The 18,196-nt window shown below is 40.7% G+C and overlaps 1 protein-coding gene across 8 annotated transcripts in view; it reads right to left on the bottom strand.

Moving 5' to 3' along the window:
* Map7d2 (MAP7 domain containing 2) overlaps nt 1-18,196 on the bottom strand; it is a 139,542-nt gene that overhangs the window by 57,790 nt on the left and 63,556 nt on the right. The window lies entirely within an intron of this gene.

Here is an 18,196-nt window from a genome sequence, read left to right as displayed (position 1 = left end):
GCCCAAAAAAGCTTTAGAAAATCTATTCATGCTAACCATCCTCAATTTTTTGACCTGCTCCAGATTACAACACTGAAATCTTGTTCTTTTGAACTTTGAGTAGATTTGTGATCCACTTTTTAGCCCTCTAACCATTTTACATTTCTGGGCTTGAATTTCCTCACCTATAAAACGAAGATGATATTACTTACATCACCATGTCATACAAGATTAATGGCTAGAACTAGTACCTGAGGTGGTTAAGTCTTTAATCAGTGTTAAATGAATCTGAATAAGATAGTTTAGAACAGTGGCTTTCAAACTTCAGTGTGGACGCATCAGAACCCCACAAAGGATTTGGGATTTACTCCTAGGTTTTCTCAGTAATCTGAGGATAATGCCTTACATTTATTTTTGGCAGTACTGGGGATTAGAACTCAAGGCCTTGTACATGTTAAGCAACCACTGAATTACACCTAGCCCAAGAATTTACATTCATAACTACTTTTCAGGTGCTGCTACTAGTAGGACCATACTGTTGGAACAACTGTTTACAGATAAAAAGTTGAGCATGAGAAAGCAAGGGAAATAAAGTTTAGTAACACTAGAAAAACAGTATTCATAAATACTAGAACTGAACAGTGCCTACTAAGCTGTGGTTCTCCTATCACTGGTAACCAACAGAAGTTGGGGAAGGGCAGGGCATATTCTTTCTTGTCCCTTCAGTATGTTCTACCATGTGGGCTTATAAGAAGGAAGGAGGGGATGAAGGGAATTTAAACCCTTGATCTCTCTAGTTCAGGATGACTCTACATCTGATTAGATGACTAGACCAATCTGGAAAACTGACCAACAGTGACCAGTGAGATGGCCAACCTGAATTAATAACCCAGTAGAGCATTTGGGAACATTGGATATTCACACATAGGAAAATGAAACTAGATCCTAGTTTTCACTCTGCACAAAATGTTAAAAATAGATCAAAGATCTCAACTTAAGATGCAAAACTGAAACTTCTAGAGGAAAACCTAATGAAAAATATGTCAAGATTTGGTATAGGCAAGGATTTTCCAGAAAGGACTCCAATAGCTCACTAAATAATCTCAAGAAATGCTAAATGATATCTTACCAACTGAAAACTTTCTTTACAGCAAAGGAAACAATTATCAGAGTGAAGAAACAGCCTACAAAATGGGAGAGAATCTTCACAAACTATACAACTGACAGGGGATTAATATCAAGAACATATAAAGAACTACTAAAATTAAACATCCCATCACCTCAATTATCCAATTAATTAATGGGCAAATGAATTAACCAGATGATTCTCAAAATGAAGAAATTGAAATGGCCAATAAATATTTCTAAAATATTCAATATCCCTAGCCATTAAGGAAATGCCAATTAAAGTTTCATTGTAGTTCTATCATACCATAAAAGGATTGGCTATCATTAAGAAAACAAATTACAACAAATGCTGGCAAGGATGTTGGGGAAAGGACCCCCTTTCATACTGTTACCAGAAATGAAAATGGGTATAGCCACTATGGAAGTTAGAATTAAAACTACATCAACCATATGAATGACCCAGTTTTATCAGTAGTGCACACATACCTGGAGGACACATCCATGTTTACAGCTACAGAATTTACAATAGCCAAGATAGGCAACCACCCTAGATACCTATTAATAGATGAATACATCAAGATAATATGGGAGAAAGGGACTAGAGCAAGAAAGTGCCATAATGCATCTGGAGAGATGGTTCAGTGTTTTAGAGTGTGCACTGCTTTGCGGAAGATCCACGTTTGGTTCCGAGTACCCATGTCAGGTAGTTCACAACTGCCTGTAACTCCAGCTCCAGGAGAATCTGAAGCCCCTTTCTGGCCTCCACAGGTCAGATGCATGTACCACTCCCAACATACACATAAATAAAAATCAAAATAAATTATTTTTATAAAGAAGTGCCAGCTGGGCCCATGCCTTTAATCCCAGCACTTGGGAGGCAGAGGCAGGTGGATCTCTATGAGTTCAAGGCCAGCCTGGGCTACTAAGTGAGTTCCAGGAAAGGCGCAAAGCTACACAGAGAAACACTGTCTCAAAAAACCACAAAAAGTACCATAATGAAACCCATTAATTTATATACCAACTTAAAACTTAAAGGCAAGTGATTCGAGAAGAAAATGTGCTATTTATATACAGTGCACTTTTTAAAGATTTATTTTTATTTCATGTGTTTCAGTATTTTGTCTGAAGGTACATAAGAGCACTGTGTGTGTGCCTGGTGCCCATGGAGTAATGAAAAGGGAGCCAGATTCCCTTGATGGTTGAGAACCACCATACGGGTGCTAGAAATCCAATCTGAGTCCTCTTCAAGAGCAGCGAGTGCTCTTAACCATTGAGTAATCTCTCCAGCCCCCACAATGAAGTTTTTTTTTTGTTTTTTTTGGGGGGTTTTTTTTGTTTGTTTGTTTGTTTTTGGTTTTTCGAGACAGGGTTTCTCTGTGAAGCTTTGTGCCTTTCCTGGAGCTCACTTGGTAGCCCAGGCTGGCCTTGAACTCACAGAGATATGCCTGGCTCTGCCTCCCGAGTGCTGGGATTAAAGGTGTGCGCCACCAACGCCTGGCAAAGTTTTATTTAGCAATGATGAAGAATGAAATTATGTCACTTGTAGTAAAATTGCTAGAACTAAAGATCATGATAAGCAAAACAAGCCAGACTCAGAGAGACACAAAATATGTTTTTTCTCATACATGTAAACTATATTTAAATATAAATGCATATATATAAATATACATGACATAAAAGTAGAAGGGGGATTGAGGGGAAAGAAGAGTTATAAAAAGAGATGGGGTAACAAGAAAGGATAATGTGGGAAAATAAATACAAAATATCACTTTTTTTCAGATGTGGAATTTGTATTAAACCATACATACATACATACATACATATATGCAACATGAAACTAGAAAAGGTTCTATTGGGGAAAGGAGGAGTAGAGAAAGGTAGCAGGGAAATAAATATGACCAAGACACAATAATAAATATATATATATGTATATATATATATAATGAAAATAAAACCCATATGTTCCATGTTAATTAAAACTAGAATTAGTATTTTAAAAAAGTAAGTCAGGAAAAGTCCTCTAGCACAGAATGATCTAGACACTGCTGCCTGGGGGTCAGGGGAGGGAGGGGGAAGGAGAGGAGGGAACAGAAGAGAGAGGAGAGAGAGACAGAGAGCAAGCTATACCTTTCCTACTACTTTTACTGTATGTGTTCATGGATGACACTGTAAAGACAATCCCCCAGTGGTCCACAACAGGCTTCACAGGAGCTCTCCTCTCTACAAACAGATTTCTGTATCCAGTCCTGTGGTCAGCCAAGTCCCTCTAAGAGTGGCCAGACTTCAGCTGAGTCAAGTTTTTGTTTAGTTAAATTAATACACTTCTTGTTTTATACCCAGGTTTTTTTTATTAGCTACTAAGCAATGACAGTGTGAAAAGTTTAGATGTGTCAACCTACCTTAAAGAGGTGAAGCTACTCTTTGAAAGAAGATTTTCTTAGTTATTTGTTTAGCACAAGAAATAGAGTTGCTCTTTCTCTAAATCCCACCTTACGGGCAATCAGGCAAGAAGCTAATTGAATGAAGATTAGGTGAGCATATTCAATTGTCCACCATAACTTAAGGTGGCAAGAACTTGTTCTAGCAGCTCAATTCTGAAGGTATGTGGCATATGGGATTCTATAGGAAGTGAAGGTGACTTCTACCAAGCATATTAGTTAGTTCAAGGACGGGGTCTCAAATGGATAGTGGACATGGCTCCCTCCATGGGACAACTACTGCCACTGCTCTCCTGCCAATTCTCAAGATTTCTAAGTCAGGGTGTTGGTTTTGCCTTACAGAAAACGGAATGTCATGCCAGATGATCTGGTCTTGATGTATCTGAATCATTAATGGTTTCACTTCAGAATCTTTTTTTTTTTTTTTGTTCTGGCCATTCTTAAACCCCTAGTGTAATACTAAGGGATACTGAGATCATCCACTTCTGTGTTGGGACACAGAAGGTTAGAACAACATCATGCCATCATAGGAATATGAAACAGGGAAGGGCTGCATGGGAGAGAGGAGCTGACAGACTTATGATCTTCAAAGTATCAGACCCAGAGACATAAGAATGCTGCAATACTTTCCAATAGGCTAGAGAAGCAAAATGGCCTATATCAGATAAATAACCTTTCCACTGAAGTATTTTCTTGGTTGACAGAGACAGAACATGACTAAAAGAACTTAAATTCAGCACTGAGGGAAAAAAAATCATTCTAGAGCCAGGTGTTGAGCATTCAACAGCCCTCATTGAGATCTCCAAGAACCACAGAGTTGATCACAGAAGGCTTCCTTTAGAGGACTTCCACAGTGCAGTGCAGAGCAGTCCCATTGCCCTGAAGATGACTCATGAAAACACTAAGTTTCTGTATCAGCAGTATACTAACCCTGACGTAGTTAACTTGTTACCCTATGTGTGGAAAGTCCCTAAGCTACACCTGGGTAGCTCCTGAGGCCCTGAGGGTGGGAGCAGGTGACAGAGGTAAGCTTCTGCTTTCTTGGGTTGCTACACAACCTTACAAAGCCCAGCTCTCAGCATAGACCTGACCTGCTAAAGCTATGCCATGGAGTTCCTAGGAAGAAGAGAAAAGTGATTTCAGGTTGTGTTAATGCTGACAAGAGGTCAGATTATATCCTTTACTACATTGGGGATCAAAGAAAGCACAGAACCAGAAAACATCCAGAAGTTAAACTACTAAAGGTTAAGCGGTATCAGGACCAAGCATCTAACATAACATCCCCTCATCAACTAGGAATATGAGACTGACTACATTAAGTGCCTCTAACACTAATGTTCTATAAAGAAAAACTATGAGCAGGAATTGCCTCCAAAGTGGACCCCTGTGACACTGCAGGATGTGCTGAAGCATGAGAAGCATCTAATGTGACACTTCATAATGTTCCTTTCTGGAAGAAGTAGTTACAAGCTTTCTCTTGAATCAGCAATCCAGCAGGATGTCAAGAATTAAAATAGGAAGGCCAGGGAGAAAAGGGACAAACTCTAAGTCATCAAGGAATGGAGGATGGGAAAGGAAGAACATAGGCAAGTCCAGTGACTCATGAAAAACATACAGGCTAAGAATGGATAAATCTATCTTAAGTTACTCAAACAGCTTCTCATACACTGCCCCCCCAGTACTGAGGATTGAACCTAGGGATGCACGTGTTAGGGAAGTGCTCTATCACTGAGTTGTACCCTCAGTCTTCTTTTGAAACTGTTTACACTGAGATGGAGTCCTGCTAAATTGCTCGAGCTATCCTTGAACTTGTTCTATAGCCAAGACATACCCTGAGAACTTTTGATCCTACTGTCCTAGACTCCTAAGTAGCTAGAATTACAGACCTGTACCATGAAGCCTATGTGAATGTTGTTTTGTTTTGTTTTTTGGATTTTTCATGCAGATTTTTTTTATATTTTATTGAAACATGGTGTTATATAGCCTGAATTAGTCTCAAACTGTCTATGAAACCAAGGATAAACTTGAACTTCTGAACCTTCAGCCTCTATTTCCATGTGGCTTACTTTTTTTTAATAGTACATAGACTGTTTCATCTCTTCTGGAGCTCTATCTTGACCTTGCCTCCACCAAAGTCAGCTGAAATAACTGCAGAGTCTCACATTTCTAGCGATTGCTCTGTACAAGGTGCTTGCTGGGCACTTTTACAAGTCACCTTCTTCAGTCCCTGTACCTTTGTTTGGGTCTGAGGAAACAGTTGGGAGGGGGTTATATGATTTGCTCTAGCTACCAGTTGCTTAGTGATAAGAATGAGGTATAAACTGAGATCAGAAAAAGCCACAACAATCAAAATTAAGTCAGCAACAGTGAACCACAGGGAACAGCTTTGCTCAGACCTTCATCTGCTAAGAAAAACAAATAAATCACCATAAATAGGTGCCACTTTACAGGCAAAGGTGGGTTTCAATATGTGTGGTTCAGTGCATGGTCGATGTTCGTATGTCCTCTTTAAAATTATAAAAAGAGAAAGTGGACTCTGGCTAGGGAAGCAGGTAGGCTAACTAGAGATTCCCACCACTCTCTTTGCTCTCCCAAATCCAATCCTCCAGTTTCATCCCCAGCTCTGCTGCAGTCTCCCTTCCAAATGGCCCCCATCTCCAGGGGACCACACAGATCTTCCCCTCCTAGTCTCCCTCCCCCTACTCATTGTTTTTATCCCAGCCCCAGCCCCCTACTCCAGCAGACACTCCCTGGGAACTGACAAACCACACTCACCACCTAAACAAGTAAGCTAACTTCAGATCTTCACCTCCTCCTCCATTCCTCCAAGTCCAATCCCCTGAACTCATCCCTCAGCTCTGTAGCAGACCTTCTGCTGTGGTCTTTCCTCACTCTCTGCCCCTATTCCCAGTAAACTTCGCAGAGCCTGGTGGAACACACTGTTTTCCTCCCTCCTGTAGGCCCCCTTCAGGTCCCCCTCAGCCCATCCCCATTCCTAAGTGTCATCTGCCAATACTCAGAAACACATTTTACCTAAAACTTCCAGCAGCCACACCTATCAAGATCCCAGAAGAATTTCCTACCAGGCAACACACAGCAACCACTGTCTCCTAAGAACCAGAAAGGCCAACAGAAACCAAGGTATAAAATAACCACCTGACAAAGACAAGATAAAATATCAGCACCTAGAATTACAATCATCCCAATCCTAAATGTCTAGATGCCAGCATAAAAATACAATCATTAACAGCCAAGATAGTATGTCTCCCAGTAACTAGACCCAGCAACCCTACCAGAGCAGGCCCTAAGAAATGCAATATAGCTGAAGCATAAGACAAGGACTTCAACCTTTATGAGTATGTTAGAGGTTCTTAAATAGGGAATGAATAAATCACTTAAAGAAATCTATGAAAACACAAACAGTGGAGGGATATGAATAAAACAGTATAAGGCCTTGAAAGTGGAAAAAGAATCAATAAAAAAAAAAACCAAACTGAGCGAAATCTGGAAATGAAAAATTTAGGAACTTGAATAGGAACCTCATAGACAAGCCTCAACAACAGAATACAAAAGATGAAATAGAGACTCTCCGGCATTGGAGACACAATAGAACAAATAGATACCTTTGTCAAAGAAAATGTTAAATAAAAAAATCCTAGTACAAAACATTCAGAAAATCTGGGATATTATGAAAAGACCAAATCTAAGAATAATAAGACTGAAGAAAGGAGAAAAAACCCAGGTCAAAGGCATAGAAAATATTTTCAACAAACTCATAGAAGAAAATATCTCTAACCTAAAGGAGATGCCTATCAAAGTACAAGAAGCATAAAGAATACCAAATAGATTGGACCAGAAAAGAAAGTCCCCTCAGCACATAATCAAAACACTAAATGTAGAGAACAAAGAAAGAATATTAAAAGCTACATGGAAAAAAGAACGAGTAACATATAAAGGTAAACCTATTAGAATACATGTGACTTCTCCATGGGGACTATTAAAGCCAGAAGTGCCTGGACAGATGTGCTACAGACTCTTAAGAAACTACAGTACCAGCACAGAGTACTATACCCAACAAAACTTTCAATCACCATAGATGGAGAAAATAAGAGATTCCAGGATAAAACCAAAATTAAACAATATCTATCTACAAACCCAGCCCTACAGAAGGCACTAGAAGGAAAATACCAACCTAAAAAGGTTAACTATAGCCAAGAAAATACAGGGAATAAACAATCCCAGAACAACAAATCGAAAGAGGGGAAACACACTACCACTACCACTAAATGACAAAAGGTAGACTACTGAATGTAATATGAAAAGAAAAAAAGAGAGAATATGGATATGATAAGATAAAAAGGGAGATTATGGAATCTACTTTTAAAAAGGAACTACTTGTTTTAAATAAGATAAATAATGAAAATTTTTTGGTCTGAGTTTATCAGATGTTACTGGGCTGGACATTGTTAATATATATAATGGAGTTTTTATCTGAATCTGTCAAATGTTAATGGACTAGACATCATTAATGTAATTTTTGGCTATATATATTGTATATACTTATTGGATAGTTTTTCTTGTATTAGTTATAAGCTTTCTTTAATTTTAGACAAAAAGAGAGGAAATGTGGTGGTATTGTGTTCCCCAAAATATTGTGTACCTTAATAAACTTATTACCACTTATACCACTTATAAACTTATACCACTACCACTACACACTACCACTACCACCACCACCACCAACAACAACAAAATAACAGGAATCAACAAACACTTCTCATTGATAGCTCTCAACATAAATGATGCCAATTTCCCAGTAAGAAGACAGACTAACAGAATGGATGTGAAAACAGGATCCATCCTTACGTTGCATCCAAGAAACATACTTCAATATCAAGGATAGACATTATCTCATTGTAAAACGATGAAAAAAGGTATTTCTAGCAAATAGACCTAAGAAACAAGCTGGTTTAGCCATTTTAATATCTGAAAAAAATAGACTTCAAACCAAAACTAAGCAGAAGAGATGGGGAAGGATGTTGTGGAATATTATTTTAAGATGTGTTACATTTGTTTATGCTTTGGAATAGTTCTTTAATGATGCAAAGATGTGTTGAAGTAAAGAAAGGTATACAGGATAAAGATAAAAGCCCAGAGGCAAAGGTAGATGGGATAAATTAAGAAAAGCTGGCAAGTTTGTCCAGTGACTGATGGAGGCAGATACAGAGATCCACAGCCAGGCACCAGGCTGAGCTCTGGGAATCCAGTTGATGAGAGAAAGGAGGGATTCTGCAGGCAGGGGATGTCGAGATCATGATGGGAGGACGTGCAGAGATGACTGGCCACACTAGTGGAAGCCCATGAACTGTGGACTGGTGGCTGTGGAGCCCCCATGGGACTGGACTAGGCCCTCTGGATATGGAAGATGGTTGTTTGGCTTGAACTGTTTGGGGGGCACCCAGGCAGGGGGATCAGGATCTGTCCCTGGTACATGGGCAGGCATTTGGGAATCTGGTGCATGTGGTGTGACACCTTGCATAGCCTTGGTGCAGTGGGAAGGGGCTTGGACCTGCCTAGGCTCAGTGAGCTGGGCTCTGCTGACTCCCCATGGAAGACCTTGATTTGGGGGATGTGGGGATACGGGGTGGCTTGGGAGAGAGGGCTGGGGGGTGGGAGAGGGAGGCCGGGGGATCTGTGGATGGTATGTGGAGTGAGTAGAAAATTTCTTAATAAAGAAAAATGAAAAAAAATTAAAAAAAGAAAAGCTGGCAAGAAATAAGACAAGCTAAGGCTAGGCGTTCATAACTAAGAATAAGCCTCTGTGTGTAATTTCTCGGGGAGCTGGGTGGCGCAACCCCTCCACCCCCTACCCCCACCACCGCAAAGAGCAAAGAGTACAAACAACCAACTACAGAAGGACACTAAATATTCATCACAGGAAAAAAACCACAAAAGAACACTGCAATTCTTATCATCTATGCACCAAAAACAAGGCCACCCAGGTTCATAAAAGATACACTTCTGCTGAAGGGACTCCAGCCAGCCAGAGCAGGGGAAACATGGCCTTGTCCTTCTCCCCTATTCCCTCTGCCGTGCTAGAAACTGTTAGATTACATTCCTAAAGCTGGCCCCCAAGGTCCATTCCCTTATTTGGCCACTTCCTCCTCCTGAGGCTGACTACCAAGGTCCAGCTACCATAGTATTGAAGGCCAGCAATCAAAAGTCCCCTGTGGCTCACCTAATTAACGTGCCCAATCAAAATTTAGCACCTCATCCTAACACAGGGTTTCCCCTTTTACCTTTTTCTTTTTTTCCATTTTCTTTATTATTTCTACTCACTCTACATACCACTCACAGATCCCACCTCCTCTCTCCTCCCACCCCCAGCCCTCTCTCCCAAGCCACCCCACATCCCCACATCTCCCACATCAAGGTCTCCCATGGGGAGTCAGCAGAGCCTGGCACACCGAGCCTAGGCAAGTCCAGGCCTCTTCCCACTGTACCAAGGCTGTGTAAGGTGCCACACCATAGGCACCGGATTCCCAAAAGCCTGCCCATGCACCAGGGACAGATCCCGATGCCCCTGCCTGGGTGCCCCCCAAACAGTTCAAGCCAAACAACCATCTTCCATATCCAGAGGGCCTAGTCCAGTCCCATGGGGGCTCCACAGCCACCAGTCCACAGTTCATGGGCTTCCACTAGTGTGGCCGGTCATCTCTGCATGTCCTCCCATCATGATCTCGACATCCCCTGCCTGCAGAATCCCTCCTCTCTCTCATCAACTGGATTCCCGGAGCTCAGCCTGGTGCCTGGCTGTGGATCTCTGCATCTGCCTCCATCAGTCACTGGACAAAGGCTCTATGATGATAGTTAGGGTATTCACTAGATCTGTCACCAGAGTAGACCAGTCCAGGCACTCTCCGGACCACTGCCAGCAGTCCAAGGTGGTGTCCATTCTTGTGGATTCCTGAGAGCCTCCCCAGCAGCCTGCCTCTTCCTATTCCTATGATGTCCTCATCTATCATGGTATCTCCCTCCCTGCCCTCCCACTCTGTCCCTGTTCCAGCTCGACCCTCCCATTTCCCTATGTTCTCATTCAACTGAAGAATGGATAAAGAAAATGTGGTACATATACACAATGGAACACTACTCAGCAGTGAAAAACAATATCAAGAAATTTGCAGGTAAATGGATGGTACTAGAACAATATCATCCTGAGTGAGGTAACCCAGACTCAGAAGGACAAACATAGTATGTACTCACTCATAAATGGATACCAGATGTGAGGGAAGGGATGGCCAGACTGCAACCCACAGCTCCAGAGAGGCTAGCTAACAGGGAAGGACCCTAGGAGGGATATATGGATGACCCAGTGAAGGAGAAGTGGATGAGATCTACATGAGCGGACTGGTTGTGTGTATGTGTGTGGGGGGGGTGGTGGCAGAGGGCAAAGAGTGGGAAATGAGAACCTTTTTACCTTTATAAACTGCCATGTCTCCTCTCTATCCAGAGGCAGTCTTTTGTCTGTCCATCAGTCCCCCATCCTGTCTTGTCCTCCGACCCAAGGACAAATATCCTTTCCCCTTCTCCCTCATCCTCTATCTCCTGTCTGTATGTCTTATTCCCTGCCCTTTGTCCCTCTGGGGGCAAATAAATCTCCTTTGTGCTGAGAACTTGGGGTGTCTTTTGCCATTACCGGCCCCATCATCTACAGCTTAAATCATATATTGACCCTCATGCACTGAGAGTGGGTGACTTCAATACTCACTCTCATCAACAGACAGGTCATCCAAACAAAAACTAAACAGAAATGCTGGAGGTTACAGATGTTATAAACCAAATGGACCTAACAAATATTTACAGAACATTTGACCCAAACATAAAAGAATATACCTTCTTCTCTGTAACTGGAGAAGCTTTCTCCAAAATCAACCACATACCTGGAAACAAAGCAAGCCTCAACAGATACAAGGAAACTGAAGTAACTCCCTGTATCCTATCTGACCACCATAGATTAACGCTGATTATTAATAACAACAGAAACAAGAAGTTTACAAACTCATGAAAACTGAACAACTCTCTACTGAATGAAAAATGGGTCAAGACAGAAATAAATAAAGAAATTAAAAACTATTTTAGAATTAGAGGAAAATGAAAACACAGAATACCCAGACTTATGGGACACAATGAAGGTGGTTCTAAGAGGCAAGATCATAGCACCAAGTGCCTACATTAAAAAAAGAGAGAGATCTCATAATAATAACTTAACAGCACACATGAAAACTCTAGAACAAAAGAAGAAATCAGACACCCAAAAGGAGTAGACAGCAAATAATAATCAAACTGAAATCAATAAAATAGAAACAAACAAACAAAAAACCAATACAAAGAATCAATAAAACAGAGTTGGTTTTCAATACTGCCAAACCCTTCCCAAAATTAACTAAAAGGCTGAGAAAATATGCAAATTTTAAAAATTAAAAATGAAACAGGGGACATAAAAACAGACACTGAGAAAATCAGAGAATCATAAGGACATATTTTTAAAATCTGAATTCCATCAAATTGGAAAATCTAGAGGAAATGGGTAATTTTCTTGATACATACCACTTACCAAAGTTAAATCAAGATCAGATAAGCATGGGGAAGAGCTTCCCCCCCCCTCCATCAATGCCTGAGGCAGGGGAGAGAGCTGGTCCTACAGTCATAACAGTTCGAGAGCTATCCCAGACCCTCACCAACTGCAACACTTAAGAGAGCAGGCCCTGTACTCCACCAGGGCAGCACAATAGAGCCAATTTGGTTAGCACAGGTGTGGGTGAGCCAGCCCTGAAGTTGTAAGCATGGGAGAGCTGTCCCCATTTCACATCTGGTGGACCAACTCTACAGCTGCCCAGACCAAAACCCAGGGTTATGACTTGGCCTACCCTATCATCCACCCCATCTATGATCAGCTGGAGCACGTGAAGGGACCTGAAGGGACCTAACTGGCAGGCCAAAAGCTGCAGCAGCTGCACAACTCTCTGAACAACAGGGCAACAACAGGATATCCAGGAGGAACCCTAGTGAGGGCCCATCACTGATAGTGTAGTTAGAACCAGAGGCCTCAAACCAGACCAATGACTCTTTACAATGAACACTTGCAAGTGAAGATGTGTGGACAGAGGGGTTTACAACATGACTCATTGTGTCACACTGCAGATTCCATGATGAGATTTTTAATTTTTTTTCTTTTTTAATTTTATTTTCCCTTTTTTCTCTTAAATTTTGTTTTATTTGGGGGAGGGTGTAGAGACGGAGGGCAGATGAGAAAGGACAGAGAAATGAACGGGATCAAGATACACGATGTAAAAGACATAAAATAAATCATTTTTAAAAAAGACATAAAGTTTAAAAAATAAGATAAGCAATTTAAATAGGTCTATATAACCCCTAGTGAAATAGAAGCAGAATTAAAAGTCTCCCAACCGAAAATAAAAGCCCAGGGTCAGATGGTTTTAGCACATAATCTTATCAGACTTTCAAAAAAGAGTTAATGACAATACCCCTCAAATTATTCCATAAAATAGGAACAGGTGGAACACTGCTCAATTTGTTTTATGAGGTCACAGTTACCCTGATACCCAAACTACATAAAGACCCAACAAAGAAAAAGAATTACAGACCAATTTCCTTAATAAGATGCACAATTTCCCAATAAAATACTTGCAAAGTGAATCCAAGAATACATCAAAAAGATCATCTAAAATGATCAAGTAGGCTTCATCCCAGAGATTCAGGGATGGTCAATATACATAAATCTATAAATGTAATCCACCATATAAATAAACTGAAAGACAAAAACCATAGGATCATCTCATTAGATGCTGAAAAGGCCTTGAAAAAAATCCAACATCTCTTCATGTTAAAAGTCTTGGAGAGGGCTGGAGAGATGGCTCAGCGGTTAAGAGCACTGGCTGTTCTGTCAAAGGTCCTGAGTTCAATTCCCAGCAACCACATGGTGGCTCCCAACCATCTGTAATGAGGTCTGGTGCCCTCTTCTGGCCTGCAGGCAAACATGTAGGCAGAACACTGTATACATAATAAATAAATCTTTAAAAAAAAAAGTCTTGGAGAGATCAGGGATACAAGGGACATACCAAAATATAACAAAGACAATTTGCAGTAAGCCTATAGCCAACATCAAATTAAATGAAGAGAAACTCAAAGCAATTCCACTAAAATCAGGAACAAGACAAGGTTGTCCACTCTCTCCATAGCTATTCAGTATAGTACTTGAAGTCTTATCTAGAGCAATAAGACAAACTTAAGGAGATCAAGGGGATACAAATTAGAAAGGAAGAAGTCAAAGTATCTTTATTTGCAGATGATATAATAGTATACATAAGTGAATCTAAAAATTCCACTAGGAAATGCCTATATCTGATAAGCATTTTCAGCAGAGTAGCTGGATACAAAATTAACTCACAAAAATTAGTAGCCCTCCTATATATAAATGGCAAACAGAAATCAGGAAAACAACACCTTTCACAATAACCTCAAATAATATAAAATGTCTTGGGCAAGTAAAGACTTGTATAATAAAAACTGCAAGTCACTGAAAAAATAAACTGAAGATATCAGAAGATGGAAAGATTTCCCATGCTCATGGATCAGTAGGATTAATATAGTAAAAACAGCCATCCTACTGAAAGCAATCTAGCAAGTCAATTAATTCCATCACAATTCCAACAGATTTGGAAAGGACATTTTTTAAAGCTTCACATGGAAACACAAAAAACTCAGGATATCTAAAGTAATACTGAATAATAAAAGAACTGTGGGAGGTATCTCTATCTCCAATTTCAAGCTGTACTACAGAGATACAGTAATAAAAACACCATGGTATTGGCACAAAAAGAGACATGTTGATCAATGGAATTAAATTGAAGACCCAGACATAAATTCACACACCCAGGGACAACTGGTTTTTGATAAAGAAGCTACAAACACATACCTGAAAAAAGACGGTATCTTCAACAAATGATGCTGGTCAAACTGGATGTCTGAATGTAGAAGAATAAAAATAGATCCATCCATATCCCCTTGAACAAAAATCAAGTCCAAACGGATCAAAGACCTCAACATAAAACCAGATAAACTGAATCTGATAAAAGAGAAAGTGGGGGATAGCCTTGAACATACTGGCACAGGAGAGGACTTTCTGAATGGAACTAAGAGTGCAGGCACAAAGATAAACAAGGAGTCTGGATGCTAGGGTGGGGATGAGAACAGGAGGGATCAGGTGGGTGGAAGATGGAGGGAGAGAGTACTAGGAAAGACAATTAGAATCTGGGGGCATCTCTGAGAAGAGCTAGAAACCCAGTGCAATGGAAACTTTCAGAAATCTATGAGGATGACCCTAGCTAAGACTCTTAGCAATGGGGGATACAGAGCCTGAACTGGCAATCTCCTGTAGCCAGGCAAGACTTACAATTGAAGGATAGGGACAATAATCCAGCCACAAAACCTTCAACTGTAGGAGTGGCGAACCAATGACTGTTCCAGCTTGAGATCCATACCAGAGGAAGTTCACCCCTGACACTACCTGGAGGGCTAGGACTCAGAGGCTGGATAGTCCAGAGACCTAGGATAGAACCAAGCACCTGGGATAGAACCAAACCCCAAAAAGTCAATCAAGTGATTCCTAATGATATTCTGTTATACTCATAGATTGGTGCCTAACCAGCTGTCATCAGAGAAGCTTCACCTAGCAACTGATGGAAACAGATGCAGACCCACAGTCGAACATTAGGCTGAGCTCAGGGAATCCTGCAGAAAAGAGGGACGAAGATCTGTAGGAGCCAGAGGGATCAAGGGTATTATACATAAGAAAACCCACAGAATCAACTAACCTGGACTCACAGGTGGTCACAGAGACTAAACTGACAACCAGGAAGCCTGCATGGTGTTGACCTAGGCCCTCTGCATATATATTACAGTTGTGGAGCTTGGTCCTCTTGTGGGACTCCTAACAGTGGGAACAGGGGCTGTCTCTGACTCGGTTACCTGCTTTTGGGATCCTTCCCTCCTACTGGGTTGCCTCATCTAGCGTTAATAGGAGAGGAGGTGCCTAGTCTCACTGCAACTTGATATATCATGGCTGATTGATATCCATGGGAGGTCTGCCCTTTTCTGAAGAGAAACAGAGGAGGAGAAGGAGTGGATGGATGGGGAGGGGAGGCAGGGACTTGAGAGGAGAGGAGGGAGGGGAAACTGCAGTTGGGATGTAAAAACAACAAACAAACAATCAAATAAATGGACCTCATGAAACTGAAAAGCTTCTGCACAGCAAATAACACTGTCATTCAAAGTTGCAGCCTACAGAATGGAAAAATATTTTTTACCAACTACACATCTGATAGAGGGCTCATATCCAAAATACATAAAGAAATCTAAAAACTAGATATCAAGAAAACAATTAACCCAATTTTAAAAATGGTGTTCAGCTCTAAAGAGAGAATTTTCAAAAGAGTAAACTCAAATGGCTGAGAAACGCTTAAAGAAACGTTTAGCCATCAGGGAAATGCAAATCAAAACTACTTGGAGATTTTATCTTACATCCATCAGAATGGCTAAGATCAATAAAATAAGTGATAGCTCATGCTGGAAAGGATGTGGAACAAGGGGAAGATTCCTCCATTGCTAGTGAGAGTGGAAACTTGTACAACCACCATGGAGATCAATATGGTGGTTCCTCAGAAAGTTGGGAATTGAGCTACCTCAAGATCCAGCTATACCACTCTTAGGCACATACCCAAAGGATGCTTGATCCTACCTACCACAAGGATACTTGCTCATCCATGTTCACTGTTGCTCTCTTTGTAACAGCCAGAAACTGGAAACAACCTAGATGGCCCTCAACAAGAATGGATAAAGAAAATGTGGTACATTTACACAATGGAGTATTACTCAGAAGGTAACAAAAATGAAATCATGAAATTCACAGGTAAATGGACAGAACTAGGGGGAAAAACATCCTGAGTGAGTTATCCCAGATCCAGAAAGACAAATATGGTATATATTCACTTATATGTGGATAATAGTCATTCAGTCAATGATAACCAAGCTACAATCTGTAGAACCACAGAGGTGAGGTACAGAGTAAGTGACTAGGGGGCACAGATAGATCTCATTAGGAAAGGGAAATAGAATAAATAGTTATGGATAGATGGGTGGGCTGGAATAGGAGGATCCAGTCGGGAGCAGGAGGGAAGAGGGGGATGAGAAAGGGAACATGGGGAGAGACAGCTAAAATTAAGGAGCATTTGAGGGATCATATGGAAACCTAACACAGTAGAAGCTTCCTAAAATATATGTATATATGAAGGTGATCTAAATGAAATCGCCAAATAATGGGGTAGACAAGAGTCCCAACTAGACATGTGTGGTCACCAAATGAAGCTTCCAGTACTGGAATTGGGTTACATCTAATTGAGCTGTTAGCCACAGGAGTCTCGTGGGAATCCCTATATAACCCAGGCTGTTGCCAAAATATAGGTTGCTATCCACAAACTGACAGCTAGGTCCCACTGCTGAAGGTACACAAATCATTGAAGATGGAGAAGTCGAGCTGGTACCCACATAGAGCCTTTACCACTAAATTCTTGATATAGGAAGGTACTTTGCATGCTACCAAAAGAGAACCATAAACACCAAGTTAGCCACAAACCCTCTGATTTACAATGGTGTCCTGCTTGCAAATATACTAGGGCAATGGTGATACAAAGCTTGTGGGAGTAACCAACCAATATCTGATTTGATTTAAGGCCCATTCCACAAAATAGAACCCATACTCCTTGGGTGATCAAGAACCTGAGACTAGATAGTCTAGGAACCTAGGGGAAAACCAAATAATACTGTTCTAAAAACAAAACAAATAAACAAAATATGTAGCAATAAAATGACTCCTGATGACAAGCTGCTATACCCATAGATCAGTCAGAGCCTTGCTCAGCCATCATCAGAGATGCTTCCTCCTGCAACTGATAGGAAGAAATAGAGACTCGCTGACAGAAATTATGCAGAAAGTGAGAGACCTTGGAATGTTCAACCCTAAATGAGATGTCTCCATCAAGTCCGTCCCCTCAGGGCTTAGGAAACCCCATGGAAGAGGAGGTAGAAAGTGTTAAGAGCCAGAGAGGATGGCAAACACCAAGAAAACAAGGCCCTCTAAATCAACATGTTCAAAGCTCCTATGAACTCACAGAAACTGAGGCAGTATGCACAGGCCCTGCACAGGTCCGCACCAGGTCCTCTGTGTATATAATATAGTTCCCAGTTTAGTGTTTTTTATGAAATTCTTGAGTGTTCAAATGAGTAGGTCTCTGATTCTTGTTCCTTCTCTTGGGCTCTTTTCCTTCTGTTTGTTTGTCTTGTCTAACTTGGATGTGTTCGTTTTTATTTTATCTTATTATATTTTATTATAAAAAGAAGTGAATGTATATAGTAATAAGCAAAGACTTTAAGAAACACTAAATGTCTAATAAAAAGTAAGTATTCTATACTGTTGGAAACTGACAAACTGCTACATTGCTCATTCTAAAAGACGAGTCATTATACCTTATGAATAAAAAATGATCACCTGATACAAGGGTATGATTATATTTTTA

This window comes from Peromyscus maniculatus, chromosome X (assembly GCF_049852395.1).
Source record: "Peromyscus maniculatus bairdii isolate BWxNUB_F1_BW_parent chromosome X, HU_Pman_BW_mat_3.1, whole genome shotgun sequence".
NCBI lineage: Eukaryota > Metazoa > Chordata > Mammalia > Rodentia > Cricetidae > Peromyscus > Peromyscus maniculatus.
This window is presented reverse-complemented; position numbering and strand designations above follow the sequence as displayed.